Genomic DNA, 14892 nt, shown 5'->3' on the forward strand with positions numbered 1-14892 from the left:
CAATGGCCCGGAGGCAGCGTCTGCGACAGGTCACAAGGGATTATGAAATGAGCATCGGGATACTAAGGAAAACAAACTCCACTCTTCATGATCGGGTCCTCAAACAAGCACGAGATGCCCAGGCCGACAGAAGACATTGTTATGATGCAATGGCCTGCATGGAAAGACAAATGGAGATGTTCCAGGATCCACTTGCCGACAATGCTCAAGCACTGGGATTGAAGAACCGACGAATCAGGCAATTGTTTGTTGAAAGGGACAACATTCGAGGAAGGATCGACGAAATTGGGCATTATATCTACATGAAATGTCTAGCATGTGAGCAAATACCTCGGAAGACACTCCTTGTTTCCATCATGGGCTGCGTCCACCGGATTATGAACTAGTTGAAAAGCTTGCAGAGAGACCTCACACCAAGGTCCGCGGAAGGGCCGAATGATGCCTCGCGGGCCCCTAAGTTGGAAAATTAATCTTTGGTCAAGTCCTGTTTATTTGGCTTTGTTGCTTTCCCATATGTTGTTTTCTTTTCTTTTAGTCAAATCGGGTTAAGAACTGTGGAGTCTGTACTATTGTTGTTCCTTGTTTGAAGTAATTTGTAATAGCAAAATTTTGAGAATGAATTTAATAATTCCAAAAGAATTTTGTGTTTCTTTACTTTATGGCAGAACTACGCCTGGTCTGATTCGCGCGGGGACGTGATACGTAGGCAATCCCCATAAGATTCGACCGCCTTTAATAAAGAAAGAAAGGAAGAAAAAAAGAATACAAGAATAAAATAAAATACAGGGTTTCCCAAAGTGCTTTAAAAGGACAAATGAGCAAGTCGGGATGACGCATGTTGTTTGAAGCAAAGCATGTTAGAAACGGTTAACTGCCTAGGAGCATTGCATCCTCGATGTGTTGTTATCAAATCTGTTAACCTCTAACGCTAACAAAGTTTGTTGTTGTCTGCATCCAGACAGTTAGTTGTTAAAGAATTCTGGCAACACACCCTTACCAAACCAGATCCAAAGGACCAGTAGCAACAAGCATGACTACTTCAGAGAATAGTACCGAGAGAGAAAGGCCGATGAGCCAATTGTTAAAAGAAGCGATGGAAAAGATTGAAAGGATGGGACTAGAGATGAATGCAATGCAGCTAGCTTTAGCCAAAGCACAAAAGAACCCTGAGCCACTGGGGCGCATGCCGGAATACCATCACTCCGGTCCTTCAACAAGCCTCACAAATCCCCGTTATCATCAAGAAAGAAGCCCCCACGATTCCCAAGCTCCACCACCGCATCAACCTCTCCCAACACCAAATGTTCCCACTTTTGCAGGACCCACATTATCCACCCTGCAGAGAACGACCAGCGAGCCATTGTTTCAGGCTCCCGATACGCAATACTACCCCCCTGAGCCTACATTCCATGCCCCCGAACCACACACCTACAATCCACACTTGGAGGTACCGGCAGAGATTGAAAAGCCGGTTAAAGCACCAGAACAAGATGAGGTATTAAGGAAGTTCAAAAGCCTGGAGCAGTCCTTCAGGAACCTGCACGAATTGGGCAACCAGGTCAGCGTGGCCTACAAAGATCTATGCCCTTTCCCGGACGTCCAACTCTCGGCTGGGTTCAAGATGCCTAAGTTTGATTTATATGAAGGGCACGGTGATCCCATGGCGCATTTGCGGGGATTCTGTAGCAAAATGAGAGGGGCAGGCGGCAAAGATGAGCTGCTGATAGCTTATTTCGGCCAAAGTCTGAGCGGATCTGCGCTAGAATGGTATACCAGGCAGGATTCCAGCAGATGGTACACTTGGGATGACCTGGCGCAGGCTTTCGCAGGTCATTTCCAATACAATCTCGAGATAGTCCCTGACCGTCTCACATTATTGAGGACCGGGAAGAAGCCCGGGGAAAGTTTTCGCGAGTACGGGTTCCGCTGGAGAGAACAAGCAGCTAGAGTGGATCCTCCCATGAGAGAGGGAGAAATAGTGGACTACTTCTTGCAAACACTGGATCCAACCTACTTTGGTCACTTGGGGACGACGGTTGGAAAATCCTTCAACGAGGTAGTAAAGATAGGGGTCATGATAGAGGAGGGTCTAAGGTCTGACAAAATCCTGAATTACTCGGCACTCAAGGCCACGACCCAGGCTATTCAGAGCGGCACAGGAGGTGCGCTGGGAAGAAGGAAGAAAGAAGAAATTGCCACGATTGAGGCAAGCAGTTGGCCCAGGTCTGGCAAACCCCACTACAACCAACCCAGGCCCACAGGCAAAACTACCCATACAGCCCATCACAACACTACTATCCACCTCGAGAACCACATTTCTCCATACACCAAGCCCAGACATACACTCAGCCTCCGGTTCGCCCGCAATGGCGCGCGCCGGCTCCCAACATACCTCCCAAGAGAGGTAAGTAACATCAGCATCATCGGAAGAAACACCAATGTTTACTTCCTTCAAAATCTTCTTCCTAGGAGGTGAAGAAGACATCATTGCGTCGAGCCAACCGTTGGACCGAACATCATCAAGCTTCGCTGGCTTTTTTCTAGGAATTGTTAGCACGCTAGTGGAGAATGAGGGCCCAGATTGTGAGTAAGGCAACAAACTAGAATGGATCCCCAATCTGGACTTGTTCAATGGCGAAGGATCTGTTAGAACTGGAGAGGCGTTTGTCCAATTCAAGTCCATTGAAACAATATGGATTTGGCTGATATTGACTTTGCTATTGACAGCTATACAGTTGGGACTTTTTACTATTGGATGTATAAGAGTACCGAATCTTTTAACCGACCCTTTTGTCAATGAAAAACCACCTCTTCAAAGTTTTCTTATCACTGCTGCTGGGAATAGAGTCCATTAAGTATGGGCTTCCTGCAATCTGGACAAGTCGGTAGTGTCAAGCAGAATATGAAATTACTTGTGTGATTTAGACAATGACAGAAATCCATACCTCATCTCCTAAACCACACTGCATTTACACTAGAAACAGAAGATTTTGGCTTGCACAATTTAGTCGAGTCTCACGTGTACCTGGAACAAGTTACTTTTGTATCAAAACAGCATGGAGCAAACAAAGAAAAGGAAACATTTAATGTTAACAGGAGAAAATTTGACTTGAATCCTTTACAGATGATATATTAAGTTGGAAATGCATTTCCATTTGAAGAAAACAGTAGACTCCAAAACAGAGGTAACGCCTTATTTCGCACACTTATGACTATCCATTTCACCTTAAGTTTGGACAATAGCTGCTCTATATTACGATCAAAAGGTTTTTTTTTGCAGATTAGGGTGTGAAAGCCAAAATAACAAGGACTCTTCTTTGAAATTTCTCTCCAAGTAACAATTCATCTTCCATAAATTTCTACAAAAAAAACAGTAAAAACAATCATGAGCAGAAAAGGCATACATTTGGCTAGAGGTGGACATGTGAGGAGAAGTCAGTTGCGGGCGCACCAACTGCCTTTACCTCTAAAAATGTATATGAATCTGCTAACCCAATCATGTGTGTTGACCTTTTCTTGCATTCTTTGCTGCATCCTTTCCTCCATTTCCTCCAATTTTTGCTGCATCTCATCAGTAGAACTTGAAGATGGTCCAAAATCTCCCACTTTTCTTTTTAAGGCCATTTTGGTAACCCCACGTCCATACAATCTTAGGCGACCTGGATGCTCAGGTCCCATGACTGATGTATACGCGTCAACTGATTGACTGCCATTTTCAGTACTTTCTTGTGTTGATTGTATTCTTTCCATTTCAACCTACAAGACCAAATTGAGTCAATTTTAAATTAGAAAATATAAAAAATTGAGTCAATAACTAAGAACAGACAAATGATATGTGCCGGAATACGTACTCTGTGATGGTATGATTTCAAAGAAGAATAAGTGATCCCGTATATGCCAAAGGAGCATGGATTCAAAGATCAAAAGACTACTTTATGTAATATGCAAGAAAAATTTGAGGCAAAATGTGCATACCTGGACTTGTTCACTCACCTAATCAGGTAAAATGACGTAGCATCAATATACTCTATTCCTTTATAATGTAATCTTGGTCAATTTTCTGTGTGACACTTAGAGAAACACAGAAGAAAACATGGCATCTTTGATTCGAGCTGTTGTTCTGGTGGCTCTTGCAACTTCATTTTTTCCTGCATTTGTGGAGTCGATTGTTCGTCATTACAAGTTCACTGTAAGTGCACTATATAACATATTATTAATGTATCTTACTAATTACCATACTCTGTTAAACTAGGAAATTCAAACTTAAAATTTGGGCATAAAGATAAATTTTCATCATTATGCTCTACTTTATGTAGGTGGTGAAGAAAACTGCAACAAGATTGTGTGCAACTAAGCCCATTATAACTGTAAATGGAAAATTTCCGGGGCCAACTCTCTATGCTAGAGAAGATGATACAGTGCTTGTAAGGATTGTCAACGATGTCCAAGACAATGTTACCATCCATTGGTATGATAAATCAACTATTTTAGCCAACTTAGATGGGAAAAAACAACTGACTTTATCGTGGATCATATAAATATGACATAAACAAACAAGAAGGTCGTAATGTGATGCTAAATTCATAATGGGGAAATTGCAGGCATGGAATGATGTACCCTACTTTGGCATGCACATATCAACTGGCAAAGGGGAAGATCCATGCTATAGATTTAAACATCAGAGACAATGTAGTTGTTTTTTCTAATGGAAGTCTTGAATTGCAGGAGAATGGTGGAATTCAGATGTTGAGGCAGTAATCAATCAAGCCATGAAAATGGGAGTGGCTCCCAATGTATCAGATGCTCACACCATCAATGGTCATCCTGGACCTGCACCAAATTGTTCTTCAAAGGGTACTTTACCTAGTCTTGTTTATGCTAATCAAATAAATTTAGAGATATTCCTCTTTTCAAATAATGCCATGCAAGAAAATTCAGGAAAATCATACTGGAGAACATACAAACTATTCAGGCAGCTTTCCATTGTATCAAGATCAAACTATGATGTTATTATGTACCAAAAATAAAATATTATATGCAGTTAATGGCCTGATGAAGGATCAAAATGATATCTGCTGATCGGGATTATGGGTAAGATGCAGGTTACACCCTACATGTGGAGAGTGGCAAGACCTACTTGCTCCGTATTATTAATGCAGCGTTGAATGAAGAGCTCTTTTTCAAGATTGCAGGGCACAATTTGACTGCTGTTGATGTCGATGCATTGTGCGTTAAACCCTTCAAGACCGACACCATTTTCATCGCTCCAGGACAGACGACAAACGCCATACTGAATGCTGATCAGAGTGCTGACAAGTATTTAATAGCCGTTTCTCCTTTTATGGACACCATAGTAGCCACTGATAATCTAACTGCAACCGGAACGGTCCACTAGCAAGGAACCGATGCACTTTCCCCTACTGCTCTCACTACCATTCCATCTCGAAATGATACCCCAGTAACCAACATTTTTGTAGACTCCCTAAGGAGCCTGAACTCGAAAAAATACCCTGCTAATGTCCCATTGACAATCGATCATTCGTTGCTTCAAACTATGGGTATTGGTGTTAATCCTTGTTCTACATGGCAAAATGGAAGCAGAGTTGTGGCAGCTATCAATAACGTTAGCTTCGTCATGCCTACTACTGCTATCCTCCAAGCACATTACTATAACATAAGTGGTGTCTACACCGCGGATTTCCCTGGAAATCCAACAATACCTTTCAACTATACTGGCACTCCACCAACAAATTTGCAGACTCAAAATGGTACAAAAGTTTACAAAGTTGAATTTAATTCAACTGCCCAGGTAGTGCTCCAAGGACCTTCTATCATAGCACCAGAGAGCCATCCAACACATCTACACGGATTTAATTTCTTTGTAGTTGGGAAAGGAGTTGGAAATTATGATCCTAAAATGATCCAAATAAGTTCAACCTAGTGGATCCTGTTGAGAGAAACACTATGAGTGTACCAACTGCAGGATAGGCTGCCATTAGATTCCGAGCAGATAATCCTGGTAAATTTTCCTTTTTTACTTTTTATTTTATGGTTAATTTTTTGTCCTTTTAGAGTGGCTTTCATTTGTTTGTAATATGTAATTTTGATATGTAGGTGTTTGGTTTTTGCATTGTCATTTGGAGGTTCATACAACATGGGGATTAAAGATGGCATTTTTGGTGGAAAATGGAAGAGGCTCTAATCAATCAATCCTACCTCCTCCAAGTGATCTTCCAAAATGCTAAAGAAAATTTCATCAAATTGACATACGAATTGGAAATGATAGCTTCACAGAAGTCAGTTGTGAAGTTCAACTAATAAAATGTTTAGGACCACAAGTTTGATCGTTTTGAATACACGCATCGAAGGTGTACGAGGAGAAGTCTCTGAGTCTTTTGGTGAAACACAACTTCAATCTTGATTATTTTTTGTGATTGACTACCATGTATAGACAAATGATATCAACAAACTTGAATGTACTAGTACATGTTCTTTGGGCAAATAGCACTCTTAAAAGGTCCGGGTTTACTTATTTAGCACTAAGCAGATCGTAGAGACTCAGCCAATTTGCTTGATATTAGGCTTTGATCCTCAAAAGGAGCAGTATGGGTGGTGCGAACAACATAAAAACAGATTAGCAAACGATGTCAAGTAATATTATAACAATAAGAAGATTCCACATCAAGAAAGACGATCCAGGAGGCAACAGACAAAACTCCAGAATTTTTGAGAACTATTACTTGATTATATTAACATTTGGGTGAATATTTTAATCACTTTATGAACACATTAAAGAAAAAGGAACAAAAACAACATTTTGCTCAAGTAATAATACTCACAAGATTTAATAGCGAATAAACATCTCAAAAGTTGAACATCTTCATATATGTGCACTTTAGATATTCCCCATGTATACCAACACTCATAAGTCTTGTTTACCTTAAATTTATCCTTTGTTAACTATGCAGCAGAGAAGTTTAATTCCGAAAAAAAAAGAAACAGAGAACCAGATTTTAACCAAACATCATACCATATCATTGCAATTTCAGCAAATTTATAGCACACGGATATCCAAACAACCATTACCTTTCAAGATCGAGATAAATACCTCTAAACAACAATAGAGACAAACTTGAATAACCAAATAAAGTGAAGGGAAAGCTGGAGCTCAGCTACTAAACACAGAATTAGCAGCACTCGACTCCGATTCTCAGTCAGAAAAACCAAATTGAAACCCAGAAAATAGTGAAGAAAAACTCCTTAAATCAGCAGCAATGAATGCACTTTTTAGAACCATTTTTTTTTTGTGTTTTTTCCTTTGAATTCCAAAGCTGAAAATTTCAGGCCTCAAGCTCAAATTTTGACAGCTTTTGAAATTTTTTTGAGGCTAGCGATTTTCAGATCTTCATATGAATTTTTCCAATTTTTGTTTCAGCTATGTATATTCAAAAACATGAGTGGGTAAGTCTTCATATTTGTATGAGTGTGATGCAAGTGAGAGAGTTGGTGCGATGGAGGATGATGGCTAAGTTTTTTGGGTGTGGGAGGAGGGGTCTGCTTTTTGTTGAAGAAAAGAAGAGCTCTGGAGCGTTTTTTTGCTATGGAGGATTGAGGGTTTTTCATGGCATCGGAGAGAGAGATGGCTGTATCGGAGTTTTTAGAGAGAGAGATGAGTGCATCGGCATTTTTGAAGAAGAAGAAGATTTTTGGAACGGTGAGATGGGGATGGGTCAGTGAAGAAGAGGGTTTAATTGCATTGGAGGTATCGACGATATTGGGTATCCCATATGGAAAGGGCAAAAAAAAATTTTATTAAATATTTTGATTATTAAAATTATTAAAAAATAAAATAAATAGGGGTTGTTTTGACGGGTTTAACAAAATTAGGGGGAAAATATGGGGGGGGGGGGGAAATAACTGTTCCAATAGAAATTTTTATAATAAACGCATTCTAGTAGATTATTTTATGGCGGAATACATACGGAGACACTTAAAGTTGGCATGATCTTTCATTTAGACACCTGAACTTAAGAGAGTTCCTATTGAGCACTTATACTACCCGAAACTTATTTCAATTGAGCACTTATTTGACAATCACCCAAACTTACAAAGTTTGTGAAATGCATCCGCCGCTGACGTGGCGAATGAAGAATAATAAAAGGACATATATTATTTTGAGTAAAAAAAAAAGGAAAAACTATGTTAAATCTATTTAATAAATAAAATAATTAGTGGTCTTAGTGTTCTTCATAATTTTCATGTATGTTCTTGTTCCAAGCACGATTTTAATCCAAATTTTTAAGAGAAACTCCACCAAATTTGTTATAACTTCAGCTAAACATTCCCACGACGACCCGAAGACAACCCCAATATTAATTTCTCAAACTTTCATCAAATCAAGTAACCCATTTTAAACCTTCAAGCTTTTTAAAGACCCATTAATGGTGGATTTCATTTAATTGCAGTTCTCTGCAACAAAGGGATGCGGCTGCTGCTCTTGACTTCTCCAACCTTAAATCAAATCCAAGATTTACAAGAAAAATTAAAATCCAATAATAAAAATTAAAAAATCAAAAATTGAAGAACATTGAACTCTTGTTAAGAGGGGAGCTCGTTGGAACCCAGATCGTTTTCCTAGGGTTTTGGAATCTTTTCTGTGACCAGCACGGGAGAAGAAGAGGGGAACTCGTTGTTTTTTTGGAGAGGATGAGGTCGCCAGTTTCTCTTGCCGAATTCTGGCAGTGAAGAGACGCAGATTTGTTTTGTTTTTGAGGGAGAAAATGAAGGAAATAAAAAAGAAAAAATCTATTTTTTTGGGTCTTCACGCGCCTATATCGGGTGAAATTCATTTTTTGTGCCAACTCAACAAGAAGTGCTTAATTGGAATAAGTTTCGGGTAGTATAAGTGCTCAATAGGAACTCTCTTAAGTTCAAGTGTCTAAATGAAAGATCGTGCCAACTTTAAGTGTCTCCGTATGTATTTCGCCTTATTTTATTGGGACGGTTTATATAACCGTTGCGCCAAATGAATCTATGGCAACGGTTTTTTTTACAATTGCAACGGTTGTACAGTTAAAGTGTGCTGATATCACTTAAATGCTATTGTAACGGTTGTAACCGTTACTATATAGGTTCTATGGCAACGGTTGTTAAACCGTTGCGAAAATAACTGTTGCCATAGGCCCATTTTCTGGTAGTGAGTGAAGAGCTTGGTGAAACCTATCCAACCTGCACAAAGCTTCCGAAGACGTATCTGATCTATCACCGGTATACGTTGTTGTTCGGCTGAAGAAGCGGTACATGACTTCGCCATTCGCTAAAGGACAAGAGTAGGGGTTTCAATTTAGCGCTGAGAGAACAAAATCGCACTACAGGAAAGAATGAATGTGAAGTTTTTCCTAACTCTGTAGTCTTTGAGGGATAAATACAGACATCTCCGTACCGATCCCTCAGACTCTACTAAGCTTGTCTGTGAACTGTGAGACTCATGTAACCTAGAGCTCTGATACCAACTTGTCACGACCCAGATTTTCTACCCTCGGGAGTCGTGATGATGCCTACTAATATGAGCTAGGCAAGCCAAACATTTAGTCTAATTACTTCATTAACCAATTATTTTCTTTTAACAAATATAAGACGATAACGTGGTAATAGCGAAAATTAAAATTTAAGCGGAAGATAACAATAAGATGTATGAAAAATGCATCTATTACAAATACTTAAGCATTACCACCCAAAACCTGGTGTCACAGTGTCATAGACTGTCTAGGATATTACTACATACAAAGTCTGAAGAAAATGTCAATACACTGTTTCTGAATAAAAGGAAAATGAAACAGGAAATAGGAATAGAGGAGACGCCAAGGTCTGCGGACGCTTGCAGGTCTACCTTGGATCTCCGCGTGGACTGAAGGTAGCCTCCACACTACGGTCCGAAAGTTGCTCCGGGATCTGCACATAGTGCAGAGTGTAGTATCAACACAACCGACCCCATGTGCTGGTAAGTGTCTAGCCTAACCTCGACGAAGTAGTGACGAGGCTAGAACCAAACTACCAAATAAACCTGTGCAGTTATATAATATACAACGGAAAGTAAAGCAGAATAAACAAATAAAGATGGGAAGGGGAACATGCTTTAGGGAAAACAAGTAAAACAAAATATCAAGAGAGACTATAAAGGAATCAAAATTCAACCACTAATAAGAATAAGGAAAACAAAGGCAGATTTCACTTTCTTTTCATATCTTGTTGCAGGCGTGCAACACGATCCCATTTCCTATATCTCGTGGCAGGCGTGCCACCTGCTCCCATTTTATTTATCTCGTGGTAGGCATACCACCCGCTTCCATTTCATTATATCTTGTGGTAGGCATACCACCCGCTCCCATTTCATTTATCTTGTGGTAGGCGTACCGCCCATTCCCATTTCATTATATCTTATGGTAGGTGTACCACCCGCTCCCATTTCATTATATCATGTGGTAGGTGTACCACCCGCTCCCATTTCATTATATCTAGTGATAGGCGTACCACGTGCTCCCATTTCATTATCTCTTGTGGTAGGCGTACCACTCGCTCCTATGTGGTAGGCGTACCACACACTCCTATTTCATTATATCTTGTGGTAGGCGTACCACCCGCTCCCAGTTATAAGCCAACAATAATCACAAGGAAACCCGGCAAGGGAACAAGAGCAACATAACAATTTCCCGATAAGGGAACAATGATATTTCAACAACATCCCGGTAAGGGAACAATACTATCAAAACAAACATCCCGTCAAGGGATCATTAATAACAAACAAATATCCCGGCAAGGGAACAATTGTGATAATAACATAGGAAGCGCAATAAACCACAACGGAGTCATAACAATTATAATACAAGACTCACGGGCATACTTGACACCAACGTATAGATACTCGTCACCATGCCTATACGTCGTACTCCACAATTAATATGTAGCAAATAAGACGCAACTCCTAATCCCTCAAGCTAAGGTTAGACCAAACACTTACCTCGAAGCCACGAACACAATTCACGATTCAACTATAGCTTTACCCCTTGATTCCATCACCAATTCGCTCGTATCTAGTCACAAGTTACTTAATTTCGTCAATAAACGCTAAATGAATCAACCCCGATGCATGAAAATGAATTTTCTAAAGTTTTACTCAAAAAGTCAAAAATCGCCCCCGGGCCCGCATGGTCAAAACCCGAGGTTCGAACCAAAACCCGATTACCTATTCCACTACGAACCTAAATAAATAATTTGTTTTGAAATCGGACCTCAAATCGAGGTCCAAATCTCCAATTGTTTTGAAAAACCTAGGTTCTACACAAAGCACCCAATTTCCCCCGTGAAAATCATTGATTTTGAGTTGAAAATCATGTTAAAAGATGTTAATGATTGAAGAAAACGAGTTAAAAATCACTTACCAATGTTTTGGAGAAGAAAGATTATCTGAAAAAATCGCCTCTTATAATTTTGGGGTTTTGAAAAATGAAAAATAACTGAAAATCTCGTCTTAATATACTACTTTCAGCTGCCCTGTGCGAACCGCACAAAATCAACTGCGGCTGCACAGCTCCCATGTGGACTGCAGAGACATGCTTTAGTAATTTGGCCATAACTTTCTCTACATATGTCCAAATTGTTATTTCATTAGCTTTCTGGAAACTAGACACGAAGTGCTACAACGTTTGTTTTTAAATTATCTCAAAATTCCTTGTATATTAAAAGATATAGGCTTCCGAATTCGGACTAGTGAAATGTTCTTCACTGCGGACCGCACAGAATCTAGTGCGGCCGCAAAGTCCTCACCGCGGTCCGCACAAAATCTTGTGTGGCCGCACAAGCCCCTCCGCGGCAGCATTCCTTTTTATGCGGACCGCATTGGTTTGTTCAGAGGCCTTCCACTTCTCTGAACTTGCAACAACTATGTTTTTAGGCCTAAGACATCCCGGAACCTACCCGAAACTCACTCGAGCCCTCGGAACTCCAAACCAAGTGTGCATACTAACTCAAAAACATCATATGGACCTACTCGTATGATCACATCATCAAAATAACCTATAAAATCATGAATTAAACCTCAAAACTCAATATTTTTATCAAGAACTCTCAAAGATCATAGCTCTTCAATCGAAAGTCCAACTCACGTCAAATAAACTCCGTTTTTCACCAAAATTCACAGTTATCTTTCAAATATTATAACAAGTTTGTACCGGGCTCCGGAACCAAAACACGGGCCTGATAACAATGGTTTCAAATATTAATTCTTTTTTTTATTTCTTAGATAATTTAGTAAAATAATTTCTTTCAAAAATTGATTTCTAAGGCTTGGGACCTTGGAATTCATTTCTGGGCATACGCCCAAGTCCCATATTTTACTGCGGACCTCCTAGGATCGTCGGAATATGGATCCAGGTCCGTTTGCTAAAAATATTGACCAAAGTCAACCATAATCAAATTTTTAACTCTAAAATTTCTATTTCTCATATTTTCACATAGAAGGCTTTCTGGATATAGGTCCGAACCATGCACGTAAATCAAGGTGGGGTAAAAGGAGGTTTTTAGGCCTCGGAATGCTGAATTCACTTGCAACACAAGTGATGACCTTTTGGGTCATTATAGTTGTAGAAAATGTAAAGGATAATAATAAATACTAAAATAGCAATGCATTAGATAAATCTTGAAAATATTAAAACAAGTATGACTCGATGAATCGAGCAATTATTTCAAAACAAGATACGTCTAAAACAAAATACTAAAAATGTCTTAAATGTTGAAAATAGATCTTACTAATTGCCAGGCTACCCACGAACTAGACGGGCCCAGGATGGTGCAGCAGTCCAGTTCTTTAGAACAACTCCCTTTCCCACGGTCTGAATTGTAAGGTCTTCCTCCTCCTCCTCCTCCTCAACTATTGCATTGCAGTCCATGTCTTCATCATCCAGAAATAGATTCCTCAGGCCAGCTAAAGCCTCATTCTCTTCAGATCCCCATATCATGTCAGACTGTTGAAATGTCTGGTGCAGATGCGGTATTGGCTGTTCAAGAGGGTAATAAGGACCACGCCATAGTGGCGACCAATTTTGATACTCGTGCCAGGTGTATTCATACCCAAGCCCAAAATATGTGCCGTGACGCTTTAGTTATATCGATTTGGTGATCTATTGGAGATTTTTGCCGAGATCCTTGTCGGGTTCATAACCTGTCCATGATAATATGCTTTCAGTCTTATTACTCCACCATTTATCTTTCTCAATTGCATTGGCGCTCGATGCGATGGTACGTTTCTCCACCCAATTTCCTTCTATTTTCGACGACTGGAACAATTTGATTAGTAAAAATGGGATTACTTTCGTCCCCGTAGATGATTACTTCCTGATAATTCTATTGGAACTTCACGGCCTGGTGTAGCATGGAGGCTACGGCCCCAGCAACATGAATCTACGGTCGTCCCAACAACAAATTGTATTTGGCGAATATGTTCAATACTTGAAATTCAACGTCAAACCAAGTCGGGCCCATCTGTAAGCATAGGTTGATTTCCCCAATCATGGCCCTTTAGGACCCATCAAATGCTTTCACGTTCATAGTTCCTGCTTGTATTTCATGCAAACCTTTACCCAATCTCTTCAAAGTAGTCAATGGACAAATGTTGAGACTTGAACCCCCATCTATAAGGACCCTAGCGATGAATTTATCCTCAAACTACATTGTGATATGTAGTTCCATGTTGTGACTTAGTCCTTCCAGTGGCAGTTCGTCTTCGTGAAAAGTAATATTATGGCTCTCCAATACTTGCCCTACCATATTAGTCATTTCTCCTCTAGTAATATTATTGGGTACATAGGCTTCTTTCAACACTTTCATTAATACATTCCTATGTGCCTCAAAATTCTGTAGTAGTGATAGAATGGATATTTAGGAAGGGGTTTTGTTCAGATGATCGACCACAGAATACTTTCTTGCTTGCACCTTTCTCCAAAGATCATCCGGGACAGTTTCAATAGTGGGCTGCTTGGGAGCGGCTTCTTTACTTGTTCCTCTCAAATGTTCGAGCGTGTTAACCCTACCAGTTTCTGCCATGCCTTGTGCGACACCTATTTCTTCCATTTTCCCCTTTCCTTTCCTTCTTGCCTCTGCAGCATAGTCCCATGGTATGGCATTGGACTTAAAGGACGGTGTAGGTGCTACTGTGGCGGTGAAGGGTGTGGTCACTTCTACCTCAAACGGAGTTGGCGTGGCTAAGGGCGTTGTTACTTCAACCCCAATTGAAGTTGGCGTGGCTACTTTGACCTCAATTGGTGACTGAATATGCACCACAATAGGTGTAAGAATGACTGGAGACATTTTAGGTTCATCCCCTTCACGAATGAGCCCGATTGATCCTTCTAGATCCCATTCTTCATCAGTTTCTATCATATTTACCCCTTCGCCTATGTGATCCGGGAGGGTTATTACGGACATTTGGTGCGGCCTCTTTAGCTTGTATAACCTTGGTGTCAATCAATATCTGGATCTTATCCTTCAAAGTGAGGCATTCATCAATAGTATGACCCTTCATGCCCTAGTGATAGACGCATGTCTTGTTTGGGTTAACCCACTAGGAAGAGTTTTCCATAACAACAGTGGGAATGGGAATGATATAACTGGCAGGCTTCATCCTCTCATACAACTGATCGATGGATTCAGCAATAAGAGGGTATTGTCTGGGCGGTCTATGGTCGAAATTTGGTTTGGGTTTTTGGTAGTTTTGGAGGGCTAGAGGTGAGTGGTAGTATGCTGGCTAAGTATTATAAGTATGGTAAGTGGCGGTAGGTTATTGGTATCTGGGAGGTGAAGGCTGATATGTGGGTGGTGGTGTTGGTATGTGAGGGGAGG

At 40.3% G+C, this 14892-nt stretch overlaps 1 long non-coding RNA gene and 1 pseudogene across 1 annotated transcript; one reads left to right on the top strand and one right to left on the bottom strand.

Annotated features, from left to right (window-relative positions):
- Positions 1-3289: 3289 nt before the first annotated feature.
- LOC142162717 (uncharacterized) lies at positions 3290-7779 on the bottom strand. The gene is made up of 3 exons (XR_012694010.1): positions 7109-7779; positions 3465-4148; positions 3290-3359 (listed from the first exon to the last, which is right to left on the bottom strand). It is a non-coding gene; the product is annotated as an uncharacterized LOC142162717 (long non-coding RNA).
- Positions 4719-7109, top strand: LOC107778644 (laccase-4-like; annotated as a pseudogene).
- Positions 7780-14892: the final 7113 nt, after the last annotated feature.

The sequence above is a fragment of the Nicotiana tabacum genome, chromosome 8, assembly GCF_000715075.1.
Source record: "Nicotiana tabacum cultivar K326 chromosome 8, ASM71507v2, whole genome shotgun sequence".
NCBI classification, from domain to species: domain Eukaryota; kingdom Viridiplantae; phylum Streptophyta; class Magnoliopsida; order Solanales; family Solanaceae; genus Nicotiana; species Nicotiana tabacum.